General features: G+C 42.1%; 1 protein-coding gene across 28 annotated transcripts in view; it reads left to right on the top strand.

Moving 5' to 3' along the window:
- Positions 1–13,306, top strand: part of Meis2 (Meis homeobox 2) — a 206,274-nt gene that overhangs the window by 184,882 nt on the left and 8,086 nt on the right. The window lies entirely within an intron of this gene.

Genomic DNA, 13,306 nt, shown 5'->3' with positions numbered 1-13,306 from the left:
AGATGGTGTTTATCAGTCTTCAAAGAGCCATGACATAACTCACGCAGAAATGAGAAAATCCTTACATTTTGTTACCTTAGTGGCCATAATCCCATAGTACTTGATCTGCGACTCTTATTTTTGAGAGACTAACTAACTACCTGCCTAACTAACTAACTAATGTTCATCCTAGTAGATCTGGGAGAAAAGTCCTTAAAAGGATTTAATCCATGAAAAAGATTTCCTTTCTTTTCTTCATCCCAGGCCTTCCATCTTCCGTTCATGTTTTCTATCACCCACACTCACAATGCCTTCTTACCCAAGTGGGTACCCACCACAGTGGTGACATCTTATTCCAGTTCTATCCCAAGCTACACACACACATACACACACACACACACACACACACACACACACACACACACACACACAGAGGCAGAGCAAGAGACTCCATTTCTGCCAGAGGAGTCCTTCCCTTTCACGACTGCACTTAACATTTACCTGTTTGTCCACCACCCAGGTAAGAATCATACCTTGTACCAGGTTAGAGTCTTCACTTATTTCTCAGTTTGGCATTCCTTAGAGCAGACCCAGGAAGGCAGAATTATGTACCTTATTAGCCCTGCCCTGCTTGAGGGCACATTGTTCATCAGAGATTTAGCTATGTAAGACCTCTGAAGCTGGGCCTCCGCTCAAGTCCCGGGATGAGCTGGCCAGCACCCCAAAGACCACACCTGATGCAAACTGCAAGAGGTTTTATTATCAGCTAGCTGAGGACGAACTCCTTCTGCCATGCAGGGCAAGGGAGTGTGTGTGTGTGTGTGTATGTGTGTGTGTGTGTGTGTGTGTGTGAGAGAGAGAGAGAGAGAGAGAGAGAGAGAGAGAGAGAAAGGAGACTACCTAATGGTTCTTCTATTGTTAATTCTAAATTATTTCCTAGAGGGAAGGAACCCTATTTTCATTTACTTGTTGAGTTGTATATTCACCAAACATTTCATTGGGGATAGTTGAGAAGGGGTCGATAGCAAAGAACTAAAATATGTTCTCTATAAGATTAACTAGGTGAAAGCCAGAGAAGTAAATTCTGGTCATTACATTGAATAAATGCTGTAGGGACCATATTATTAATGACTAAGGACGTGTGTGTGTGTGTGTGTGTGTGTGTGTACAAGTGTTTGCATTTGTATATATGCACTTGTATACAGAGGCCAGAGGTTGTTGTGGTATGTTCCTCTGTTGCTGCCTACTTTGTTTTTTGAGATAGTCTGTTACTGAACCTGCAGCTACACTGGGTCGTCAGCAAATCTTGGGGATCCTTCTGTCCCTGCTTCCCCAGCATTAGGCATATAGAAGAACCATAGCATCTCCTTCCTTCCTTCCTTCCTTCCTTCCTTCCTTCCTTCCTTCCTTCCTTCCTTCCTTCCTTCCATCATGGATGCTGGGAATCCAAACTTCAGTCTTTGTGCTTGCACTGTGGCAGGCAGGAGAGCCAACTCCCCAGACCCAGGAAATGCTTCTTAATCAGATTATGCAACAAAGTTACCCCAAAGAGGTGATCTCTCATGAGAGTTTTGAATGATGTGTGGACCAGAAGGCTTTGGAAGGAAGACCATCCCAGATGGAAGAAATAGTGTGGCCCTAGCTAGTTAGCGTATTAGCTTTAAACTTATGAATTAATCTTGGGTTATTTGTATATTACATGATTCAAAAAAATAATCTATGACAGTTAAAACAATCATAGCACTAAATTACTTCGTGTTTACTGGATAGCAATGTTACTTATATTCCTGTGACTATGGAGACAACCTAAATGCCATTATTTTTATCTGTAAGAGTTCTTTTTACCTGGAAGAGTTGAGTTAAGCTATCCCGGGAAGTCTTACTAAGAGATGTGGTGCCTGGATGTGCTCTAAAAACCCTTTCAAACTGTGGTCCATCTAGGTTGCACCTACAGCTCTGTATGAAATTTCAGAATCAGAGGTTGATGTCTTCATTCCTCTGTAAATGGCAGTTGGGAGAGTGTATCCACTAACCCCTTTAATCCTAAAATATTTAAGGACTAAAGCAGACACAGAATAACCTCTGCTCTGCTCGGCCTCTTGTGGTTTATAAAGTAAATATTACATCTTTTATGATTACAGGGTGATGCTAAAAAATTTTGTGGGTAATAATATCATCACATTGCGAACACTTTGTGTAACATCTCTGCCGAAGACACAGGAGGCTACTGGTTGTCAATCCAAGCAAAGGATATTTAATTTGCTCTTAAGAAAAGGCAATCTAGAAATCTTACTTAAAAATTAGTCTTTGGTGCTTGAACATCATGAATATGAGAGCATTAAGACATGTGTCTGTGAATAGAATTTTTCTTTTTTTGCTTTATGATAGACTTATGTTTTGTAATATTTTAAAGATTATTTTGGGCTGTATGGAATTTGTTGAAATTAACTAAAAAATTTTGGGGGGGTTTAAATCTTTGATTTTAACCCCCATGGACAGCCTCTAGGAGAATATAAGCTGGCTAGATAGCCTGGGTTTAAATAGAAGGAATGTAACTTGTGTGCATATTTACACGTCGTGTTATTTGATGGAACTTTTCCATAAGAGCACTTGACTTTTCCTGTTTCACTTTTGTCGCCCCTCCCCACCCTATTTTGGGTTGAAGCCACTCTAAAGTTTAACACCTGGGAGATTTCTCGAGTATGCCTCCCTTTAAAAGTGCTAAAATCTCAGCCTCCCAAACAAGAGACCCACTGCAGCTTAAAGAAAGAAGTGGTGTTGATAAAAAGGCCCAAGAATGTTGCCACCTTTCCAATGTGTCCTCAGCCCTTTCTTTCAAGCCAGCAGGAGAAAGGAAAGGGGATAAGAGCCTGCTCCCTCCAAATGCTGCTGGCATGCCGATCTGGTCTTCTGAAACCTCCCCTGCTGCTCCAGAAAAAGGGGCCCCTGGAGCAAATGAAAACTCTGGTGGGGATATTCACATGCATAGCACCCTCCCTCCAAGCGCTTTAGATCTTGGGTCCTGGAGTGATTTGCCCTGAGTTGAAGAATAGAGACTTGTGAACCATTTGTCTCCACACCTAGAGTATGCTGAAGCGAGGTGTCTTTCACCTTAAAAGCCCATTTAAAAAGAAAAATATGGTTTGTGAGAAGGACACAATTTGGACACCATCAGACTTAATGGAGTCCCTTTTAAATGTAACACCCGATCCCATCAATTCTCTTCTAAATTAGTTGTCACCACCTCGAGAAAACCTGCCCTTGATTCTTATGCAAGTGCTTAAAAACACTCTGTGTGTGTGTGTGTGTGTGTGTGTGTGTGTGTGTGTGTGTGTGTGCACCTTCTTAATACCATTACTAAAATCACACATGCTAAGTTTAAGGCAATGCAATTTGTGTCACACTGCACGGTGTGACATGTATGTGATTGGCATCAGCTTCCAAAGCTGGTCACCCAGATCATCTCAGAACTCAAAACGAGCAAGCTAGACAGACCTCTTAGAAATAAAGCCATTGCCCGGGAGGTTTTTATTTACTGGCAGACACGATCAGACGAAGGACTTGGGAAAACCTTGGGGTATATAAAAAGGCAGAATGTTTTCAGGGGCAGCCAGCTTTTGAAGCTTTTTGCTTGCATTCTAGAATCTCTCTACCTTTATAAATATGGAGAGGAGAGATGGTTTGGGAGTAGTCTTTTCTTCCCTGTGTTTTGCATTTCTTATGTCCTCCTCTTGAATGGCCTCCTACCTTTTCAGCTCTAGAGTTCCACTGCCAACTCAAAGGTGACATCAGGAAACCCAGCATGTCTCACCCTACAGTGAACCCTAAATAAGAATTTAAAAGGCAAATGACCAGTTTCCATCACTGACCTAGAGCCCTTACATAACCTCCTTCTCAGAAAGGCCCAACAGAAGGCATTCTAAAAGTCACATGCTGCCTGTTTTCACTGCTGGCATCTTAACTGGAGTCTATCTCATTTCCCCTTCCCCTTTCTTCCCAAAATGCCCAAAAGTTTCGTTCCGTCTCAGCTGCTCCTTCTCAGCCAGTCAGTTCAGTTCTTCTGCTACTGGGCTGTTAGAAAAGGTCTCCCTCAAGAAGCATCGTGGTCTTGCTTCTTGATTCAAGAATTTCAGAGATTCAATTTATACCGACCTGAAGAAGCCCAAGCAGCCTGCCTTTGAGTTGCCACCAGGCATCCCCAGAACCCAGTAGAAAATGCCAGCCAATCATAATTACCCTCCTCACTTCTCAAAGTCAGCCCTGGTGGGATTGGTACCTTCAAGCAGGGCCTTACTCTCTTCCCTTCCATTTGATTGTTTGTTTGCTTGTTTTTATTTCCAAATGCTCTTTCAAACTGCTTCAACTTTTTCCTTCCAAGAATTTGGGTTGGTTTTTTTTTTCCCCCTTTTCTGGTGTTGGAGAGCAAGCCCACGGCCTCATACACTCTAAGCAAGCACTCTGCAAGAGTACTATACCCCCCAGGTCTTAGTTGTCCCCTTGCTCTGCGGCCCCTTGCTAGCTTGAGCTCACTATGTAGCCCAGGCTGGTCTGGAATTTGGTGTCCGCTGTTTCCACTTCTCCAGTGTTTGGATTACAAGTGTCTGCCCACGACCATCTGTGCAGACCAACCTCTTCTGTCTATAGTTGATTCCATTGCACCGATTCACTGGATATAGGTGTTTATTTCTAAGAACTTGTATCTTCTCAAATAGTGACCTTTCCCCCCCCCCCAGTTTGTTTTTGTGTATTTGAAGCATAGAAATCTCAAAAGGCACGATTTGCATTTTCAAATGTTTAGATGTATTTACATCATTAAATTTGCCTTAGGATAACTGCACCATGTGAATGTCTTATCAGTTTGTGACACATGTACAGATTTTTATGACCCTTGAAATTATTTCTAATAATTGTTTCGGGATTGAAAAGAGATGAGCAAATATATTTGTAAGGCCTGTTTTCAGCTCCCCACCCACAAAGCCAATCACTGGGACACACCTTCCCCCAGAGGGCACAACTGCTAGATAAGAATGGTCATGGAGGAGAAAGCTGGTGCTCAGCACATTCTGATTGGCCAAAGGATAAGACCAGGTATCACGCTAAATAAATCCCCATCCCCTCTGAACACAAGAAAGGAGGCAGAACAGGGCGTGGTGGCGCACGCCTTTAATCTGAGCACTCAGGAGGCAGAGTCAGGTGGATTTCTGAGTTCGAGGCCAGCCTGGTCTACAAAGTGAGTTCCAGGACACCCCTTCTCGAAAAAAACAAAAACAAACAAAAACAAAACAAAAAAAAAAAAAAAGAAAGAAAAGAAAGGAGGCAGAAGAAGGCACTAGAACAGAGCCTGATTAAATGCAAACAAGCTCTTCTCTCCAAGTTAGTAACAGCCCCTCCTACCCTTCCAGCCTTCTACCTTTGAAGGAATGTTTCACCGTCCTCTGGAATAGCACAAAAGAATCTAGATAGCCGTTAAAGACCTTGTCCGTGGCGAAGTTTATTGCCCTGCACATGTGCAGTGTACAAGCGTGAGCACGCGCGCGCGTGTGTGTGTGTGTGTGTGTGTGTGTGTGTGTGTGTGTGTGTGTGTGTGATGTGAGGGGGTGGGGTGGGAGGTAGGGGATTGTGGGGGCAAGTATGGGTGGATGGGGGGAGTGACCGAAGAGCTGCTGACTTCTCACTGTCATACCACTGCCAAGGTCAGGATGACTTCTTCATGCTGTTATTCCATGTCCCACTCAGTTGATGGGCACTTCTAAGTGGACAGGATTACTGTTGAGAACAAAACCAGACCTTTGCAACCAGTTCACTCTCAACAAGAAAATGCATGTGGCTTATTTCGTTGTTGTTGGTTTTTTTTCCCCTTATAGGTTACTCAGGAAACGCATGTCAGTATAAATCAGTAGTAATGAAATCACCATTATGGCATCTTGAATATTGCATTTGCTAAAGCCTTTCTGGACATTAAGTCAGCTTTCAATGATTGATATTATAGATAGTAGATAAACATTTTTGATGCATCTGTTTGCTCTCAGATAAAAAAAAAGAGCAAATCTTTCTCTCTCTCTCTCTCTCTCTTTGATTGGAAGAGTATAATGCCATTGGAGAGGGAAAGGTTCAAATGTGATCATCATAGGTTGGTGACACCAAAAATAGAAATTCACTTAGGGTAAAATTTGCTGTCAGGAAAAATGGAGCATTCTTTCTGAACTGGGGAACGTGTGGTTCATGTGAGCTTGCTTGTAGAGGGTTGCTACAATAAGGCTTCTTTCATACAGGTGTGTTTATGCCCCAGGCTTCCTGGCCACAGTCCATTCCATTTACAGAAGCTGAATTAAACAATAACTACCGCTTGCAAAAAAAAAAAAAAAAAAATGGTGGAGGTGGGGGGAAGGGGAGGGGGAAAGGTGAGCGTCAAAGGAGATGCCTGAGAGCTTTGTTAGGGCCAAGAAAAACCCTGTTGTAGTTGTCAGAGCTTGTTGATGTTGCTGGGAACTGCATTTTTTTTTCTCCTGGATTTTGTGGTTCTGCCTTAGGAAAGAAAGTAAAATAGAACGGAAGAACAAAGTCCCACTCTATAAATCAGCAGCTGCTTCTTGCCAGATCAAAGGAATGACATTCTTGCTCCTGGACTTCTTGTCCACTTGAGGGCTTGACAGGCAGCTAACAGCTGGCCCGCTCCACTATAAGAGAGAATCAGCCTACATCTTCTTCCAAGCAGATGACAAGCTAATCAGAGACCTATCCATAGCACAGGACATGGGACTGCCCCTTGACCTCCACCAACGTCTCGAATACATAATTGCTAAACTGTGTGGTGTATTTTTGGCCAGTTAATTCTTAGGTGGGTTCCACCGAGAAGTAGAATCTGAGATAACACTTCAATCAAAGGTGATCGTGAAAGCTTAGAAAAAAATACAATATGTGTTAGGATCAGGTCTTAGTGTGAATTAGCCCATGCTTCGAACATGATGAGAAGTAGCTGTGAATGAGGGCAACTGATTATCAGGTGAGACTGGATACATTTCAAAGCCCCGTCAGATAGATGGTTCAGAGTTGGGAACTGGTCATTTTGAAAATGGCCACTGTTTCTTTGTAGGCTGATGGGGTTGCATGACAGGGTTATCGATTTATCTTCCCTGTCTACAGAAAGTGGTTTTCAGGATCAGTCTAAGGTGTGAGGGTATCCAAATCTGGAACTTTAATGTCAGTAGTAAAACATTCAAAGTAATTCAGTTTCTCCATGATTTCTATGTGCAATAAATCATGGAGAGGATGAGGTAATATGGTACTGCTTATGTCTATTGACTTAGTGTTCTATCTTTAAGAGCGTAGATCTTAGATATGAATAGCTAAGGAAGTTTGAGTGTTTTCTCCTCCCTTGCTTTCATGTAGCTCTGAAGGATCACTTTTATAATACATGATAAGTAGTCATATGTGAATAACTGGATAGCATTCTGTAAGAGTAGCGGTACTTCAAAGTCAGGACCTGCTCAAATGCTCTCTTACGTGCTCTGGGTGTGAGTGTGCTAATGGAATTGTGTTGGTTGTTGCTCAGTATTCAAAAAAGAAATAAAAGATAATTCCCTGTGTAAGAGGAATTTTCTGAGACACTTGTATTAAATAAGAAAACTAAATGGTCCAGATTAATCTCAGTCAGAGAAGATGCCCAATTTTCTCCATCACCATTCACAATCCCTTTAATAAAAGAAAAAAAATCATATGTATGATTGAAGTTCAGAAAGTACAGAAGTAGATGGAACCGTGAAACAGTAGCGTGCCATTCTTGCCCCGTTCCCCAAGACCCTCTGTCTACAGTTTTCACAAAAACATTTTATTGCCCCAGCTTTCACTTTAAGAGATACAGATAGGGTAAAATGAATCATTATTATAAATTGTTTGTTATCCAATGCAAGTGATTAAAAGACTTTTTAGATTTGAGGCACTTAAAGAAGATAGATCCTGTAGGCAATGTTTGCGGCCACAAGAGTCACAATTAAAACTTGAACTGTGCAACCTCCTGTTCTCAGGCAGAGCACTCACTGCAGGCTTCCCAGGAGTAAGTGTGAAGAGGTCACCTGGAGAACCTTTCAAGTGCAGATCTGGGGACAGTAGTGCTGGGCAGGGCACCTTGAGGCTGCTGCACCTCTAATACTCTGGAGTTCCTGTGGAAGCTACTGGTCCTGAGGGTAGGGAAGATCTAGAGAGCCACTAAGAGGATGCGCTTGCAGAGGAGCCCACTCTGGAACATCACCTTCAAGCAGATGCTTGTTCAGGTGTCTAAATCACACACACACACACACACACACACACACACACACACACACACCACGAATGCATGCACACGCGCGCGCGAGCATTACTTATTCACATTAAATTCTGATCTCTACTAAGACCCTAGCGCATGGTCACATGCTACTTGTAGAACCAAACCACATTCTCATCCTGTTATCAGCTCAGTATGCTATTTTTAGTAGTTACTCATCTATTCTTAATCATTATCTATAAGGGAACAGAGCTTTTTAGGAACATTGAGTCTGACCATAGGCTAACATTTAATGAGCCCTCACTATATACTAGGCAGTATGCCAAGAACTTTACATACATGATCTCTGTCAGTACTCAAAACAACCCAGGCCCAGTTAGTTATCCCCCTAGTTGGTAGAAAGCAAATACACTGGGGCTTAGGGAAGTTATAAGGAGCATAGGCCCCTTGGGTTTATTGTTGTTTTTCTCTGTGCAAAGGTTTAAAATGTGGTACAATACATAAGAGGTCTGTGCTCAAAGTGGATGATTTTAGTGACTAGCTATCGAGGTCCTTGTAACTTTAGGGGAGAGTTGGATAAAGCACTGCAATCCCACAGCAGAAAGCTACGGGGAAGAACTCTCACCGTTTGATAACTTTGCTCTGGGACTTTCACAGCCACTTGAACCTTCTCCCCACTCAAGGCAACTTTGTAAGGATACAAGCATTCATGCTTCCACACTAACATCATGTTTGCATGCTGGAAGTGGATGGGTATTTATTTCGCATGTTTTTACAGGTGTGGGCAAATCTCATATTCTATCCAATCATAGTTACGCCATAGCTCAGTGACATTAGTTATGGTCTGTGAATGTGTCCTAAAGTCATGTATGAACCTCATGCATTCACCTCACTATGCTCGAAGTTGTCTTCGGGAAAAGATCCCCGAGTCTGAGCACCAGTGAAAACCTTGGATGTGCAGTTCATTAAACCTTCCTAACTGGATAATTCAACCCAAGACTAGCACACAGAATAAAACGTGTGTGTTTAATATGAAGAAAACGAGTAAAATGACTGACTGATTTCCCAAGGTTGAAGGCTCACTGAAATCCGGAGCACCCGAACGAGATCGCGCTGGTAGTGGACTCCTGCCCTAGGCAGAGTAGAAAGTAGAGCTTTTTTTGTTTTGTTGTTTTGTTTTGTTTTTGAACCAGCCCCTTGTCACCAAGGTCCCTGCCACACCTTTTCCAGATTGATCTGATCCCTTGTCAACAGTTCCAGCCTCTTCCTAGACAACATCCCTCCAAGTGAGAGCGTCAAACCCAGCCATCCTCAGAGCGTTCAGGGCTGGCTGCTTTCCAAGCAAGGAGAGAGACCTGTGCTTTCTAACAAAGGAATGCTGAGTGGGTTGCCAGGTGTGGCAAGAAGTTAGTGAACCAGAGAGAAGGGATTTAACCAGCCATTTAAAAGGGGTGGGGGAGTCAGGCAACAGTTGGGAAGGACACCTGAATCTACTCCTGTCAACCTGAGCTATGCTTTGGAGTGAAAAGTCTTTAAAAGAAAACTCAGTGGTCAGATTTCAGGTGGGGGCAGGGGAAGCATCAAAGCTGAAATATTTGGATTTTCCTGAGGTGGCGGCTGGTGGTCTCCAGCAAGAGTGAGGTGAGGCTTCAGTGATTTTTTTTTCTTTCTTTTCTGTCTAGAGTACATTCCTTGGAATCTACTGGGGGAGGGGGGTGTTTTGTTTTGATTTCTGTTATTTTGTTGGTTTTTTTTTTTTTTAAATCTCTGAGTTTACTTAGAAAGCCTCTTGATTCTTGGAAAGCCACTGAATTTATCTCTATAATTAAGTTATTTTAAGCTAAGAGTCTTAGTATATAAGTTTGAAGGACTGTACATACTAATGCATTTTCTATTTAAGTAAAATTTAGAGATGCAAGTAACCTCAGGAGACTCTCTTGGAAGCTTTTGTGTGAGCCTGGGCACTAACTTCTTGCTCAATACAAATCAATAGAACTAGTGTACTTTGGGGCACTCATTCCCTAGGGAGTCACTAAGGTAATTATGTGTAGCCCTTAAAAAGAGTCACAATGAGGCCAGTGAAATTTTTTTTTCCTAAGGGAAATCTGGAATAGACACTAGATGTATTAACACATTTTCTACACAAATTATAAAAAAATTCAGAGTTTTTTTTTTTTAAATACTGTTTAACATCTAAGGAGACTTGATAACTTAGAATTAAATTGTACGAATAAAGCAGTATATTGTATGTCTGCAACTTCAAAACCATTCTGGGATGACATTAAAACTTAGTTGTTTCTTTCTTTTTCTTTTTCTTTCTTAATATGACATACAGATGAAAAACCTAACAGTCTTTGGGTTGGAGATAACTTGGGGGTGTTCATTAAAGTTGGGTGCAGCTGGCTGCATTTTGGTTACTTGGATGTCTTCAGCAATTTTTCAAATGTTTTGGGTTTGGCAAAGTCCAAAATGTTTTTTGCCAAGACCCTCTTTTCCCCTTATTTTTTAAACCCGTGTGAAATGCGGGGATAACTTAATCCATATGTGTCTGATTCATTTACACTTAACTCATCAAAATGTTATTTTGTGAGACCCGTTTAATATCCAAGAAACCTTTTGAGTCTTTTAAAGACAAGACTTTTGTCTTTGAAGCAGGAAGTTGCATTTTTCCATAGGAATTGAGGTCTGGCCTTGGATGATTGAAGATGAGTTGACTTTTCAACTTAGATGCTTCAGAGTTTAAGTAGAATTAAAACTTGATATTATGTTTATTATCTACATAAAGGAAAAGTCATTCTTAAAATAGAAGCAGCGGAAGTGGAAAGAGTTCATATCAAGTCATCTAGGGAAAAGCCCTGTATGGAAGTTCATATTGGGAATTAATGAAATAAAAAAAAAATCATTCCTCATTTGACTTTTTCATCTCCAAATTAAATGGCTTCACTTTGAGAGTATTTTCTAAAGGGTGGTGGCCTGTCAGCATGAGGGAAGAGGACAGTTGTCATTTGAATTTTGAAGACCATACTTTTTCTTAAAGTGAATAGATTAATAATTTTAATAAAATAACATCTATGGTAGTATTAAGCTATTCTGAGATTGTGGAAGTTGACAACTGGCAAGAGTTTTATGTGCAGAGATTTTTGGGGGAAGAAAACAACAGCAAAAATTGGGGACCCATATGTTTTTCCAAATCCTGTATGATTTGAAAGAATGCATTAGAAGTATGAAAAGATACTGGGACCCAAAATACTGAGACTGAAACTCCACAGAAACTTTGTGGAGCCCACAGGGGAATGTAAAGCCACTGTGATGCTCTGAGAAAGGATCCCACACACACACACATACACACTGTGAAAACCCACAGGGGCTTCTTTCTTTCAACCCTATTTGGAAGAGGGAGCGAAGAAAGGCCATTGGTATAACTGCTAGAGAACATGCGGTCCAGGCCATGGAATCTCACTGAAACAGTGATGCAGGGGTGACATTGCCAAGTTCAGCACTCCTATACAGGCCTGATCGCACACAGGATGCTTTCTCTGAATGTTCTGTATGGTTGCATCACCCCCATTGAACAACCTTGTGAGAGGACCCCCATTTTTACTAATGTAAACATTCTGATGAGGATCCAAAGAAATGACCTGCGAGTGAACCTCTAACCTTCCCAGTAATTATTTGTTTGAAGACAGCGTGGAGTTCTCCTGCTGAGAACTAAGAACCATGATGCCTTGCAGCTCTGTGAAAGAGGGAGTGTTTGAGGGAACAGGAGAGAAAAAGCATAAATAAGGGAACAATCTCCAAATGTAAATAATAAAGAAATAAAAAGAAAGCTTAAAGGGAGCAGGAGGAGAGGCGGAATATCAATTTGGTTCAACTAAAGGGTTGACCTACAAGGGAAAACAAAAACAAAACAACCCCCCTCCCAACTGGATTGTAGCACATGAAAAGAGGAGCTGCCCCTCTCTACCAGAAACACCAAGACAGACCAGAGGAGCCTTCTCTTGCTTGGTCTTAATGGAACCCCTGAGAAGAACCCCTGGAGGGGGGAGTTAAGAAAGGGCCCTCCTAGATCTGGGACAACAATGGTGTGATGGAGATAGTTCTTTGAACTGGTTGCAGGGCTGCTCTGGTCAGCAACATTTCAGCGAACTGGGAGGGAGCAGATGAATATAGAGTGTCAACTCTCCTATCTGAACTTAGAGTAGCTTGGTACTTAGCTTCCCAAAGCCAAAGGGTGGAACATTTTTGAAGATGGAGACATTCTTTTCTTAAGTACTAAAGAAGTTCATTGTTTTGCAAACAGCATATGCAAAAGACTCCTTTGGCTTTCTCCTGCCTATTCTTCATCAGCCTGGCTGTGTTCTTCCTAGAGGACTCACAGGAGGCCTGTGTGGGCTCCCTGTCCTCCTCCGAGAGCCTTAGCTGCCAAGGCTTGAGAATTCTTCAGGGAATGAACTTTCAGGTCCTGCCTGGAGCCCCATGTGGATCCATTAATCATTAAGTCCCCCAGATGCTGAGATTTGAAAGTAGAGTTGTTGAAGAACAAATGTTATCAATAGAAAACATTTTGAAGGACCTCCCTACCACCCGCCCCTCCCCAGCCGAATGCCAGGCCACTGAATCTTTCCCAGGAGTTCATACGTGTGGGGGGAAATACCATCATTAAAAGCAGGGGGACAAAGGTAACTCGAAAATGGTAGAAAATTGTTTTGTTTTTATTAAATTTGGGGAAATAAAGGAGATTTCTTATTGTCTTACTCTGTTTGTACATGAATATTTGATGGGCATTATTAAACATTAAAGGAACATGAAGTAGGCACTTATTTTTGGATTTTCAACAAAATTAGATCCAGGCTTCTTAGACAAAATAACCGCCGCTCCTTACATTCTTGGGAATCAGCAACCACCTGATTTGGAAACCGTTTCCCGGGCCCTAATATCAACCATGTGGACCTGATGCTGGCTTGCGAGTGGGTTGAAAGGTGGCTGAGTTTATGGTTGGCAGTTAGCTTATCCCCTGCCCTGGGTGTCCCTGCTTTGGCTGCAAAGGCCGCCCCCAGCTGGCACTGA

Source organism: Mus musculus, chromosome 2, assembly GCF_000001635.26.
Source record: "Mus musculus strain C57BL/6J chromosome 2, GRCm38.p6 C57BL/6J".
NCBI lineage: Eukaryota > Metazoa > Chordata > Mammalia > Rodentia > Muridae > Mus > Mus musculus.
Note: the sequence above shows the minus strand (reverse complement) of the source record. Positions and strands in the feature narration are given on the sequence as shown.